This window comes from Phoca vitulina, unplaced genomic scaffold (genome assembly GCF_004348235.1).
Source record: "Phoca vitulina isolate PV1807 unplaced genomic scaffold, GSC_HSeal_1.0 scaffold134, whole genome shotgun sequence".
NCBI lineage: Eukaryota > Metazoa > Chordata > Mammalia > Carnivora > Phocidae > Phoca > Phoca vitulina.
Window position 1 is genome coordinate 166,144 of NW_022589837.1, and position 15,977 is coordinate 182,120.

Consider the following 15,977-nt stretch of genomic DNA (forward strand, 5'->3'; position numbering starts at 1 on the left):
ATCAAACAAACTTGCAAGTCTATTTTTTTTTTTTTAAGATTTTATTTATTTCAGAGAGACAGCAAGAAAGAGCACAAGCTGGGAGGGGGAGGGGCGGAAGGAGAGGGAGAAGCAGGCTTCCCGCTGAGCAGGGAGCCTGACCAGGTGGGGCTCAATCCCAGGACTCTTGGATCATGACCTGAGTCGAAGGCAGATGCTTAACCGATTGAGCCACCCAGGTGCCCCTCAAACTTGCAAGTCTTAATGACTAATCCAGGCGCATCAAGTGAATCTTATTACTGCATTTTAAGGATAATCCAAGAATTTTTTTTAAAGATTTTATTTATTTGAGAGAGAGAGAGAGACAGCGTGCGCACGCATAAGGTCAAGAGGAGAGGAAGAGGGACAAGTAGACCCCACGCTGAGCACAGAGCCTGACTCAGGGCTCAATCCCACCACACTGAGATCATGACCTGAGCCAAAATCAAGAATCAGACGCTCAACTGACTGAACCACCCAGGCACCCCAATCCAAGAATTTTCTTAGTGGTTAAGTCTACATAAAAGAAATAATGCTGTAATTGGCCTTTGTATCAGTGATGCACATTATCTCTTTAATTCTTAAAAACATAAGATCAGAAAGTAAGCATGAACAAACTGTTGACTCATTGTCTTTATATTATAGGAGGGGGCATGCATGGATTTCATTTATAAGGAATCTCTGAAAATTCTGTTTCCAGAGCATAGTGTCTCTTAGTCCAGTGGAAAGGAAGCGGTTTGGTGATACATGAGGAAGCAATGCAAATATCATGGAATTACATGTTTTTTGGAGGGACCCAAAGATTGCTTTTGGCAATATCCCTCTAATACTGCAATCGTTAGTTCATTCATAAATTAAAAGCTTAGTGCTCTAAATCTAAAAACTACAATGGTACAGAGATCATAGGGCTCTGGAAGCTATTTAAAACTATTCTAAATAGTTTTAGAGTGTGGTGTGTACATAAAGGACAGGATTTTTTTTTAAGTGATCTAAAGTTGACTGCATAAAAACCAAAAGTCAAAACTATAAACTAAGACATAAAGCAGCATTATAATAGTATTTACACTAGGAATATATCTGTATTCTAGTTAAGCGTTTGGTTCAGAAGACTCTGTGTAATTAATCATGTCTGTGCTATACTAAACACAAATAGATAAACCTCCTACTGAAGAATACCAGTAGAGGCCCTTCAACTTTTAATACGTGAGGAATTTGAAGAGGACTTTCAGCAAAGTAATGAAAATGATTAAAGACTCAGAAATAGGATTGAGAAACAAAGCTTAAATGATTTGACACTATTTCAACCTAAAGAAAAGAAAGGCAGGAGGTGTTTTCATAAGGATTTCCAAAATATGAAGGCTTATTACAAAAGGAGTGGGTCTCCAACTCTGGTATTGAGAGAATAAAAGGAAATATTCAAAGTTAAGTAGACTACCTATTTTCTGGTGGAATGCTGTGACACATTCTGCCACAAGCTTAGAAAATACAGCTTTCAGATTGTATAAAGGAAATTTTTTTACTTCTATAGAAATCACTATCAAAGAAGAGAGGCAAGACCTCGGACACAGCTCCTTCCAGCCCCACTTTACCGTGTAGGTTTTTGTCGCTGTGACAGGAGGTGATAGTCATACATGATACTCTCCCGTCCTAATACCTAAATGAAACACCTCAGCAAACTAGCCCATCATCACCATGACCACTAACCCATTTTTTTACTTGGTAAAATTTGCTACAACACAGAAGAGAGAAGGAGACACACAGGTCATTAGGGAAAGAACCGAAATATTTGTCTTCAATACATAAAAGTTGAACATTAGGTGAGTGGCAAAAAAAAAAAAAAAAAAAAGTAACGTCACTGAAGTTAGATCCAGCAGGTCAGAAATTCTCTCTCTGCCATTTTCTACATGTACTCAAGGTTTGTTTCATTCATTCCATCAACAAGTATTTATTGAACACCTATGACTGGTTACTGTTCAGGCCCCCAGGGAAATATTTGTGAGCAAAATATAATAACCCCTGGTTTCACGGAACTTACATTCCATTAGAGAAAAATTGTGTAGGGTCTTATATGCCATTGCAGGAACTGTGGATTTTATTCTGACAATGATTTTAACACAAGAGCGACATGATTTAACAGAACTTTTTAGAAGATTACTCTAGATGCAATGTGTAAACTCAACTATAGCAATGCATGTGTGAAAGTGGCCAGAGGAGATAAGACTAATGCAATAATCCAGGCAAGAGCTGATGGTTGTCCGGAGCAGTGGATGTGATGAGAAGTAGTCTGATTTTGTAACTATTCTGAATGTACAATCTGTACAGTCAATAGGACTTACTGACAAATCAGATTTGAGGTCTGAGAACAAAGGTCAATAGAGCCCCAAGGTTTTGTACCCAAGCAACTGGAAAGACAGAATTGCCAATTGGCAAAAAGACAGTCTCTTCAACAAATGGTGTTGGGAAAATTGGACAGCCACATGCAGAAGAATGAAACTGGACCATTTCCTTACACCACACACAAAAAATAGACTCCAAATGGTTGAAAGACCTCAATGTGAGACAGGAGTCCATCAACATCCTAAAGGAGAACACAGGCAGCAACCTCTTCGACCTCAGCCGCAGCAACTTCTTCCTAGAAACATCACCAAAGGCAAGGGAAGCAAGGGCAAAAATGAACTATTGGGACTTCAAGATAAAAAGCTTCTGCACAGCAAAGGAAACAGTCAACAAAACCAAAAGACAACCGACAGAATGGGAGAAGATATTTGCAAATGACATGTCAGATAAAGGGCTAGTATCCAAAATCTATAAAGAACTTCTTAAACTCAACACCCAAAGAACAAATGATCCAATTAAGAAATGGGCAGAAGACATGAACAGACATTTTTCCAAAGAAGACATCCAAATGGCCAACAGACACATGAAAAAGTGCTCAACATCACTCGGCATCAGGGAAATCCAAATCAAAACCTCAATGAGATACCACCTCACACCAGTCAGAATGGCTAAAATGAACAAGTCAGGAAAAGACAGATGTTGGCAGGGATGCAGAGAAAGGGGAACCCTCCTACACTGTTGATGGGAATGCAAGCTGGTATAGCCACTCTGGAAAACAGTATGGAGTTCTTCAAAAAGTTGAAAATAGAGCTACCATACGATCCAGCAATTGCACTACTGGGTATTTACCCCAAAGATACAAATGTAGGGATCCGAAGGGGTACGTGCACCCCGATGTTTATAGCAGCAATGTCCACAATAGCCAAACTATGGAAAGAGCCAAGATGTCCATCGACAGATGAATGGATAAAGAAGATATGGTATATATATACAATGGAATATTATGCAGCCATCAAAAGGAATGAAATCCTGCCATTTGCAACGACGTGGATGGAACTGGAGAGTGTTATGCTGAGCGAAATAAGTCAATCAGAGAAAGACATGTATCATATGACCTCACTGATATGACGAATTCTTAATCTCAGGAAACAAACTGAGGGTTGCTGGAATGGTGGGGGGTGGGAGAGATGGGGTGTCTGGGTGATAGACACTGGGGAGGGTATGTGCTATGGTGAGCGCTGTGAATTGTGCAAGACTGTTGAATCACAGATCTGTACCTCTGAAACAAATAATACATTATATGTTAAAAAAAAAAAGAAGATAGCAGGAGGGGAAGAATGAAGGGGGGGAATCGGAGGGGGAGACAAACCATGAGAGACTATGGACTCTGAAAAACAAACTGAGGGTTCTAGAGGGGAGGGGGGTGGGAGGATGGGTTAGCCCGGTGATGGGTATTAAGGAGGGCACGTTCTGCATGGAGCACTGGGTGTTATACGCAAACAATGAATCATGGAACACTACATCAAAAACTAATGATGTAATGTATGGTGATTAACATAACATAATAATAAAAATTAAATTAAAAAAAAAAAAGAATTGCCATTAACCGGGGTGGGGAAGACTGTGGGTTGAACAGGTTGGAGGGGAAGATAAGGCACTCAATTTTGAACAAATGTTTTGTGATGCCTATGAGAACATAAGGTGGAGATGTCAAGAAAGCAATTAGATGAACCCCATCTCTCTGAACTTCATTCTACTTAGCTATAAAATTGGGTAACAATTATGTGAGGATCAGAGATAGCACACGTCAAGCACACGGAAGGCCATAAATACAATGAACAGCAATCACCATTAACGTGACCATTACCAGCCAACACAACTATCCTACCGTCAGTGGAGGTGACTAAGACCCAAGAGGCAAGGGACAGTTAATTATGGTCACAATCACAATGCAAAACAAACAACCATAAAATCTCAATGGCACATGACAAGAAACATTTACTTAGCTGGCTGTCAGCTGATTTAGGCTGATCTAGGCTGGACTCACTCATGTGTCTGCTGCCCGCTGGAAATACAATTGATTTGGACTGGTGTCAGCTGGGAGTGGTTCTGCTCCATTCAGATCTCCTCCTCCTCCTCCCGGGACTAGTATATACGTCCCATAGTGTTAAGAGATGTAAAAGACGGACGTACTCAATAGTTAAGTAACTTCGTTGTAATTTGGTCTTGGTTTTGAAGGGGGAGATTATGCCACCCAAAACATGCCACTTTGGCGTATTATTTTGAATTAAAGTCACTTAAGAAACAGCCAGTGCAAAAAGGACACTGTGACCCTCTTTTGTTCCCCCTGAAAGCAGGAAATCAATCTCCCCTGTGAAAGGTGCCCTCCCCATACAGGAGGGTAGAAGGCACCCTTATCACTGGAGACAGGGAATTTAGGGCCAAGAAGGCTACATAAACAAACTTTGTTTCTTCTTCTCTAATTTGCTACTCCAAGCCCAAACCCCTTTGTCTTGTCAATTCTTCACAAATTTATTGTTTCCTTGTCTCAAAAGTGTAAAGGCTGCCTGCTTTGGTGACTTCTTTGAGTCTCATATTTCTATGAGCTCCCGCATGTATGAAATTAAATAGTTTTTTTTTTTTCTCCTGTTTATCAGTTTTATGTCAACTGAATGATTAGACCAGCCAATAAAGCTAGAAGGGAAGAAGGGAAAAGTTTTCTTCCTCTACAGTTTCATACCAACTAAGCTCGTCCCGGCGTGAAGGGGACTCGGCAGACCCCTCTTAGCCCTGCCGGTCAGCTCGGGAGTCCCAAGACCCTGTTGCCCCCTAGTGACAGGAATGCCTCCTGGAGACTTATGCCCAAGGGCCACCCTGCTCAAAAATGGATTTAAATTGCGCATGATCCAACAGGTTGTCACAGATCTTCATGCTTTCAGCGATCTGACCACAGCAGTGAGAGATACTTTCCACTTTAAATATGGGGAAAGATGCATCACTTGACGCTGTACCACCACCCATCGCCCAGCTCTCCTGAGTGACCAAAATATTTCTAGTCCGTTGGTAACCATGACTAGGATTTAGGTCCCCTTTCAAAAGTGATTCCTTAGCTTTTACTTACTACTCACATTCATTCTTACCCCTAGCCGGATTTCTTAAAAATCTGGACTGATGACAGAGTATAGAGCAAAGAAGGACATTAAGAACTGGGCTATGTTTCTTCAGTTGGATCATTTTTATGAAACGTTTTCACTGAGGAAGTAAATGTACCAACTAGTACAAGTTAATACCAGGGTATGAAATGTAAATGCACTTATCTGAGATACAAAAGGCTCTGCTATCTATGTTTAGTCCTGCTTGTATTATGTGTACATACATATAGCATATAGATTTAAATATAGTTTATGAGGAGGGAATTATGGTTTAATTATTAATTAAGCAATATGTGGCAAGGCAACAGTTCTGACATTTATGAGAAAATTAAATTTCCAACATAGAAAGCGTAAGACACAGTCGGGTGCATCCAATCCCCAAGGATGTGATTATCTAATGATAAACCATGTTTTCTGCAGCTGCATGATTGCTGTTACAAAAATAAATGTTTATTATAAGTAAGATTGTGTTCTTTTTCTATGAAGAATAGATGAAGTTGGTTGCACAGAATATCAAACAGATGTTTCAACCAAATTGTGTATCTTCAATGGATTAATTCTTGCTATTTAAACTGGACTACTTCTGAAAACAGATATAGTCTACATGAGGAAAATGTAAAGAGTTCTCGAGCAAACTTCGCATCACTGTAAAATAACAAACAGCTCGTAAAGGTACAGATGTAGACAGTTGTGAGCTTTCCAGCTTCATTTGGTGTGTACATATACACAGAAGCTCGTGAGCGTAATACAGACTCAGGGTGATTTGGGAAATGTTTCCACTAGTAGGACTAGTTCTGCGATGGTTCCACCATCTGCGAGGGGACTGGTGAGGATTAGGCACAATCCCTCCCTGCCCCCTCTTTTGTTTTTACTTCGAAATTTTTTTTAATATACCTGGTATCTTTATCTTGTCAGCCTTATTTTATGCTAGATAATCTATAAAACATGTAATATATGTACTACCTCATTTAATCCTCCTCGTAACCTTAAAAAGGTGTTGTTAAATTAATGTTAACTGAAGTCCAGATACATAAAGCATCTTAACCATAATCACCCAACTACAGAATACAAACACTTGGATTTGAAACCTAGGTTTGCCAGACTTTGAAATGCATGCTTACTTTCACTATGTCATGGTGCTGGATATTTTCCGTTTACCCCTGTCCAGATCTACTTTCCACCCTTCTCCGTCCTGGTTTTGGTCCTTTGAGCCTAATCTGTGTGGATTCATCAATTTCTTTCTTTCTTTCTTTCTTTCTTTCTTTTTTTTAAGATTTATTTGACAGAGAGAGAGAGAGCGCACACACGCACAAGCAGGAGAGGAAGAAGCAGACTCCCCACTGAACAGGGAGCCCGATGTGGGGCTCGATCCCAGGACCCCAGGATCATGACCTGAGCCGAAGGCAGACGATTAACTGACTGAGCCACCCAGGCATCCCAATATGCCCATTTCTTTCTGGCTTTTGGTTGGGTTCAAACAAGACAGCCCCTGCAGGAGATCTGACAGCTACTCTCTAGAAGATACTTCTCTCTCTCATTCTCTCTCCCTCCCCCCGGGTTCCACTCACAGCTCCCACTTCTTGCTCACATAGGCCATGGTGGCAACACCTCCCTTATATTACGAACTCCAATTCCCTGCAGTTTCTTTCAGTTTCTCTACACCATGTAAAGAGTTTCCTTATTACATTATCTTCAAATTATTCAATCTGACTGTTCCATCTATTTCCTACTGAAACTCTGACACAGCTATGTTGTTTTTTCCATTTCTTAAATAATATTCTATCAATTATAGTTTGACTTCATCCCTTCAACAAAGTACAGTATGTTCCAGACACTATTAGGTACTGAGGACACTAAGATATAAAATACAGCCCTCCTTTAAGAAGCTCACAATCTAGGACACCAATACGTTTTGATGCTTAATATTGTAGAGGAATTGACAAAGAAAGGGTAATTAATCTAAACACAAGGGTCAGAGAGAGCTTCCCAAGCAGGCCATGTTTGAGCAAGGCCTTAGAAGGATGAATAGGAGTGGCTGGGCATGGTGTGGGAGTTGCTGGAAGGGTACTGCAGTAGAGGTCCCAGGGCACCAAAGTCACAAACGTTTGACAAAGAAAAGCCTGGGGCTAGAGGGAGAGATCTCAAGCATGGCAGTCCTGTCCATGTGCCTGGAACCCAGAGTGCAAATCGAGTTTTGGGAAGAGGTGGTCCTAGAGAGATGGACTAGTGGTTTCTAAAGTCTGAAGGGCCTTCTATAGTCTGTCCATAACAGAGTTTACTCTTGAAATACTTCAAGTAGAAGAGAAATATTCACAATCTCTCATCTCAGGAAAGTAGTTCTGAAAACAAAAAAAGCAAGTGGGTTAGAAGGAGCATGTTCTAAGGAAACTGGAGAAGTTTGAGACACAAGTTACTTCGGCTTAAAATGGTAATGGGAAGGAAAACATAGAAAATATTCTCTTGCCAGACTGGCCTATAGATAGTCTATATATTGTGTGGTTGGAGGAGGAATCAGGATGCCTCCCAGGTTTCTGATTTGGGCCACCACGTGGAAATCACCTAAGTATCAGGGTTTCTGAACCACAGCGATTGACACTGGGGCCAGATAATGCCATCATGAGGGTCAGTGTGGGGGTGATGTCCTGTGAATTACAGGATGGTGAGCAGCATCCCAGAAATGCACCCCACCCCCGCTGTAACAACCGAACCTATCTTCAGACATTGTCAAATGTCCCCTGGCAGGCAGAATCACCCCTCATTAAAAACCACTGTCTAATGTAATAGAACTGACCTGCATAGCACAACAGTGAGTGCCCGCTTTGGACACAGGGCATTTGAAGTTTTTATGGTAGAGGAGCTGTTCGTACAAATGAGGGGGACCCAAGGGACCTGGGTGCTGGAGATTTCCTTTTGAGAGACATCGGTACACAGTTACGAAAACCCCTGGAGAAATTCAGATCACCCTGGCAGCGCATGGCTAACCCTTTGACGTATTTCAGTCGTGAAATGTATGAAGGCCATCTGAATTTTTATGAGAAAAAAGCAATGACATACACTAGAAGCAGTCTTTGCAGACCGCTCAGAATCTATAACCTTTTATAAATAAATTTAAATATACATACTTCATCAGCTTTATAAATAAATTTAAATATACATACTTCATCAGATTATCTGTGGAAAAGCAGTTTATCAAATAAATCTCTGTGTGTCCCTGCGTGCACAACGGTTCCTACCTTCACGGCCTGCCTGCCACTGCCTTGTGATTGAAGGGGAACGGCGTTGATCACTGAGATACCTGTTTGGAACAGATAAAAAGTTAACGTTGCTAAAGCCACCTGAGTAGGAAGAAGCAGAGCAGGAACTAGAGCTTAATGGTATGTGATTTTTTTGTCGTGTACTTTTCTTTTGTCTTTTTTTAAAAACACTCCATGTATGTTTCTGTATTTTATAAAGAACCCGAGAGCATCTTTAATCTGCATTACCACCATGATATGAACTAACGCCCCTGAGAACTTACTAGGTACCAGAAACGCTGAGAATTTTATAGACGTCGTCTCATGTGATCTTCCCCCGAACCCTGAGAGTTAGGCACTATTATCCTCTTTTACCGATGAGGAAGGTTTAGAGAATTAATGAACTTGCCCAAGGAAGCAGAGCTGGTGGACATTGTAGCTATGGGAATTCCAAGCCTCTGTCTTCAACCCCACGCCACACTTTCTCAATCTCGTATACATACAGACACATGGCAAATAAGAATTTAAGGTGTTATGTATTTGACTTGGTAAAATGACTGGACAAAAACTGTCAAGCTTATCCGTATTTCATGCACGAGTGCACTCAGTACCAAAAGTACAAATTGTGTGTCAAAAAGACACCTAGCTTCTTCCTCTGCTTTAGTTCTTACTTTGTTCTGACTTGTATTTCATTTCCTTATTTATATGGTTGCGTTTCCCATTTGATTTTAAACTTCTTGAGAGCAGAGACCGTCTTTGTAATTCTTATAACAAAGCTGTACTGACTGACACACAGTGAGTGCCCCCAAACCGTTTCTTGATTGCTTAATTATGAATCAAGGAATGGATTTGTTCTAAATGCCTGATGGTGAGCTCCTTCCTGCATATTGTGGCAATACCCCCATTGTATTAAACTGTGCTTCTGGCGGTTTCTTTTAAATGGCAAGTGTTCAACTCTCCCAGGCAAAGATGTCCCCCTAAAATGTAATTATTTGACCTACTAATTTCCTGCAGAAAGGAAAACTCTCTCTTTTTTTTTTAAGCCTACCTCCTTGTTAGGTAAATTCTTTCAGAGGGTAAAAGAGAGTTCGGCAGATATTTAGCTTTATTCCCAGTTTCCATGTGCAGATAACAGAACAGCGGGTGGTGGGACACTCAGGCTTTGGTGTCAGACAGATGTAGGTTCAAATACCACATTTATCCTTTCAGAGCTGTGTGATCTTGGCCAAGTTATTTAGCCATGCTAAGACTGAGAGTATTTTTTTTTCCTCCTATCTAACCTGGAGATACTAGCAAACTTATCAGGGAGCTGTGAGCATCAAATGAAAGAACATACCCAAAGAATTTCCCACAGCTTGGCATTCATGTTCTGGGGACACAGTGATGAACCAGGTACAAGACAGCTTCTGCCTTCACAGAGCATACATTACAGTAGAAGATCTAACATATACTAAATACGCTTACTGAAAGAAAATAATTACTGCATACAGGGTTAAAAGGAAACAAGCTACTGAGATAGGTGGTAACGGGGTGGGGGGTGGTGTGGGGGGGGAGGGGAAGTGTGCATTCTGTCCTCAGGAAAAGGAGAAGCCATGGAAGCTTTTTAAGCAGAGGCTCATGCCAATCTGATTTATAATATTTAAAGTCCTCTGTGGCTACAGTGTGGATCAGGATTAGAGGAAAGTAAGGGTAGAAGCAGGGAAAGGGTTAGGAAGACACCGCAATCATTCAGAAGACAGATGATAACTGCTTTGAAGAGGCTGGTGGCAGTAGGGATAGAGATGACCAGATGGGGTTACTATGTATTTTGTATGTAGAACCAATGGAATGGAAAGGGAAATATAGAAGAAGACTCCTAGATTTGTGGCTGGAGCACTTAGGTAGGTGGGGATGACATTTACCGTGATGGGTTAGACTATCTACTAAAATGACAGGTTTTCTTGGGCTTATGATGGGGTTACACCCCAATAAACCTATTGGAGTTTGAAAGTATCTTAAGTCAAAAATGCATTTAATACACCTAACCCAACCAAACATCTCAGTTTAACCTAGCTTACCTTAAACGCGCTCAGAACGCTTACCTTAGTCTATAGCTGAGCAAAATCATCTAACACAAAGCCTTCCTTATAATGAAGTATTGATTATCGCAGGTAATCTATTGAATACTGTACTGAATGTAAAAAGACAGCATGGATGTATGGGGACAGAATGGTTATAAGCATATTGGTGGTTCAACCTCTTGATGGGTGGCTGACTGTGGCTCACTGTCACCGTCCTGCATCCCAAGAAGGATTGGACCACATTTAGCTGGCCCAGCTAAAGATGCAAACTGAAAATCTGAAGTATGGTTTCTACTGAATGCATCTCTTTTGCACCATCGTAAAGTCAAAAAATTTTAAGTCAAACCATCCTAAGTCAGGGATCATCTGTATACATGCTAAAAATTAAACATACTAACTTTGAGCTGCCAATGATACAACTCAGTGGGAAAATCATATAAACACTTGGATATATGAAAATTTAAGGGCAGATCTGTGTTACAGATATGTACTTGGAAGTAATGAACACAGAAGTGCTTGTAATAGGAGGCTCTGCCCCCTTTCCTCATATCTCCTAATTTTAATTTCTGTGCCATTTCCCAAGAGAGAACAATAGTGGGAAAATAAGTTGGATCTATCCCCAATTTTCCTCCCTCATTTCTTTCCAAGGGAGATAGGATGGGTTTTTTCATTGAACAAAGTAGAATACAAAAATGGGCAGGCAGAGCTTAACCCCCTTCAAGGTTCCCTCTTTTGGTATATGACTGTGTTTGCATACCCCGAGTCAGGCCCAAGTCTACTATTAGAAGGATGTCTGGTGGCCATTCTTCCACTGCATTTGTCATCAGTGCTTGAAGGTGGCTGGGTAGGTGTCTTACTGGCTTGCAAACTCATTCTTTAGCACACATCAGTATTCAAGTAGTAGGAAGCCTGATTTTAGTACAGAACCAACCACATTACCATGATTACCTATTACCCTAAAGCAGCCACGTTTCTCTCAAGACCATGAGAATAGATTGTATTGTTGAAAAAGACCAGAAATAGGCTTCACAAAATACGCAGAGGTCAGAAAAAGAGGAGGAAGAGGTGAATGAGAATGAGAAGTCAGGCAGTTAGAAGGAAAGCAAGAGGGAATAGTCGCCTAGTAAAAGCACTGAGACAGGGCGCCTGGGTGGCTCAGTTGGTTAAGCGACTGCCTTCGGCTCAGGTCATGATCCTGGAGTCCCGGGATCGAGTCCCGCATCAGGCTCCCTGCTCAGCAGGGAGTCTGCTTCTCCCTCTGATCCTCCCCCATCTCATGCTCTCTCTCTCTGTCTCATTCTCTCTCTCAAATAAATAAATAAAATCTTTAAAATAAAATAAATAAATAAATAAATAAAAGCGCTGAGACATCAAGGAAGATGAGGACCCAAAGGTGTCTGTTAGGCAAACAGGGAATACGAGGAAAATTCTTTTGTGTTATGAAAGGTTTCTTTTTTGATGCATTAAAGATATCATATGAAATAATGAAATGTTAGAAGGAATCCCTTTACTGTTAAGAAGAATTCAAGGAGCTAAATCTAACAACTAATACTATAATGCTTCTAGAAGGAAACAAAGAAAAACGAACCCCTTAATTTCCTTCTACTTGAAAGTTCTTTAATGCCTGAGCTACAACACTTTCTTATAGAGATACTGATTAAACTATTAATATACATGGAAAACGTAATGGCTAATGACATTCATACGAAGACATAATTAAATATGTATCATCTCTGTAGTAAGTTTTAACAAATACTTCTAAGAGGGAAGAGGGCAGATAGGGAAGTGGGCTGGCTGATCCAATCAAGAAAGACTGAGGTTTACCATAGAACTTTATATTTTCTCTAAGCAAGAGATACACAAGCCCTGACTTTTATGACCTTCTAAGGCACTAGAGCATTAATCTGTTTGTTCTGGAGGATCCCCACTGGCAGGGATGAGCTTCCTCTGGATGGAAGTGATTATGACATGGCTGAGCTGAAAGAATTTATAGTAGAAGACTCAAAAGCTGGAGGCCTATTGGGAATCAAACTCAGTTGTCGGGTAGCTATGAAGAGACTTTGAATATCAAAGTATTTAAGGGAAGAGGAATAATGTAAGCTGTTAACTCTCTCCCTAGTGTCAAGTAGAGACACAAGGGGCCTTAAAAAAATTAGTATCAGTTTGCTCTTCTTCAGAAACAATAAAGTGGCCACAAGATTTTATGCCCAAAAGGCCACTTTACACCGTACATAAAAGGATGTATTATTTGACTCCTAGTCTTCTTTATGGGCAGAGATGGTTCTTCAAGTATTTTGAATCCCCTAAGACTTTTTTTTTTTTTTTTTTTTAGATTTTATTTATTTATTCATGAGAGACAGAGAGAGAGAGGCAGAGGGAGAAGCAGGCTCCCAGGGAGCAGGGAGCCCGATGCGGGACTCGATCCCAGGACCCTGGGATCATGACCTGAGCCAAAGGCAGACGCTTAACCATCTGAGCCACCCAGGTGCCCATGAATCCCCTAAGACTTTTGGTCCCCATGGGAGAGAGGAGTTTCTACAAGGTTGTTAGAAAACCTTTATTGGGAAATCTGATTATCAGAGAAGGGGGATCAAGATTTAATTTGAACACAGATAATCAGAGCGCCAATCAATGTAGACATTTATCTCACCATGCATCAACAGATTCTTTATTAGTGCCATCCAATAGAACTTTCCACAATCATAAAAAAATTCTTTATCTGTGCTGCCCAATATGGTAGCCACTACCCAAATATGGTTGCTGAAAATATGAAATGTAGCTAGTGAAACTGAGAAACCGAATTTTGACACTTTAGTTTATTAAGTATAAATTTATATAACCACATGTATTTAGTGGCTACTATAATGGACTATTCAATTTTAGACTACTCCATCCAATGGTCTTTGGATGTTAAGGATATGATAATTTCTCTTCTTTTCTGGTCAAGTGACTTTACATAGAATGAATCTCAATTTCCTGTTCATACAGGGAAAAACTTAGGCTTAAGCTTCCTTCTACAGGTGAGACCAAGGTAGAGAGAAAAAGGAGCACAGAGCCTGCACTGCATGAAAACTACAATTTCTTCTTTTCTGTAGCCCCAAACTTTAATAAATCATGTAGGTTCTCTTCAGAAATGTCTGTCTTTGGTTCCCTCACATGTGCTCGAGCTTTCTGAGATCTGGCGTCAACAGCTATCCCTGGTAGGTGGTACTGAGGGTGTAACAGAGATCATCTTGGTAGACACTAATACTTTTTCATCTCAGGTAGTTCAAGTCCTGAAGTTATGAGTTCAAGGGCTAAGACAGAGTTCTTTGCACAGAGTAAAGAAGATACTATTTCTGTCCATGACCATGAAGTTTACTGTCCTGTAGTAGAAAAACATGATAAAGGACACAAACCCAAAACCCACCCATTATGGGTTGAATTGTGCCCCCCAATTCATATGTTGAAGCCCTAACCCTCAGTACCCCAGTTCCTCAGAATGTAAATATGGAGACAGGGCCTTTCAAGAAGTGATTAAGGTAAAAGGAGGCCATTAGGGTGGGCCCTAATCCAATCTGACAGGTGTCCTTATAAGAGGAGGAAATGTGGACACACAGAGATGCCAGATGCACAGAGGAAAGATCATGCGAGAACACACAGAGAGGGCAGCCATCTGCAAGCCAAGGAGATGGGCCTGAGAAGAAATCAACTTTGCCAGTACCTTGATCTTGGACCTCCAGCCTCCAGAACCATGGGAACACACATTTCTGTTATTTAGGCCACTGAGTCTGTGATATTTCAATATGGCAGCCTCAGCAAATACACCACCTCTCAGATCTTCATGGATTGTGAGGGGGGAAGAAAAAGGAAGGAAACACCGATGTCCCTCCTGTATACCCACCTCAGCCTCTCCCCCCCCTCATGCCAAACTCAGGGGAGTGAACAGAGAGGGGCTTTAGAAACACAGGGAGAGTGGTTGTGTGCTCTACACAGGGTACGTGGGAAGCTGGCACCCTTAAGAGAACCTCACCGATGGCCTGGACTCCACTCCCCTGATGGCACATAGGGCACATAGGGCACGGCATCAAGTGTGAACAATCATCCAGGGCCTGAGTCAGCCAGCCTGGCTGTCGGGAACTCTCACAAGCCATGGGCACCAGAAGTGATAATATACATTCTACTCCTACCCTAAAGCAGCAAGCCTCACAAACCAATGCCCTAAACCTATGGGGATTGTCTCTATCCAACAGGGAAACCATTATGACCTGGGGTCCTTGCAAAGCATCTTTTGTCCTTGATGCTGGGCAAGGTGTGGAGTTAAGGATTACAGAGAAAGAAAACAGACTGGTTCAGTATCTGCAAAATAGTATCATACCTCAAGACACTGGTAGAAAGTACTATGAATCCGGAGAATTCCAGACAACTTCTTGGTAAGGAAATAATATATGCTAGTTAAAACTTTTGGCTTCCCTTGTTTAAATTATACTGAATGGGCAGAGTTGAGATTTAAAATGTGGAAGGCATTTACCAATTCATTGAAGAGAGACACCTGCTGTGATTGGAATCTGGGCAGGAAACTTCCCCAGAGTTAAGAGACAAATCCTGGGAAAGTTTAAAACCAGATATAAAAAAGGAACAGCACTGCCATCTGAACCAGGTGAATGCACCCTGTGCATCATGGGAGGACTCCTGATCCCAGACAAAATGATGACTGTGAGCCGGTCCACCTGACTGCTGGTGAGAGGCAGGGCCACTTAACCAACCCTTTCGGACACCACAGGCGACGGGTCTCCAACAACAGATCCCTCCGGTCTCACAACCTTCAGTTTCTGAGTAACACCATGATTCTCACACCTTCTCTTTGTCTCCGAACACCTGAAACATACACCCTTTCCTCCCTTCTGGGCCTTCATCCTTCCCTTACTCCACCGAACAAATACTTCGAAATCTGGCAATTTTGACAGAGCTGGGTTTCATCTGTGCATTTTTGTTTGTTTTTAATTTTGAGCTCATTCCATTATCTTGTCAAGTCCTCAATAGGCGCCTCACCCTATTCCTGAACACATTCCCACTGCTGATCGTCACCTGGTTTCTTAATCCTCATCCAGGCACTAAGAACGTGATTAAAGTATCAGGCATTCCTCAGGCCCAATTCCCACTTGTACAAACTTCTTCAATTTTCCACTCTCAAAATG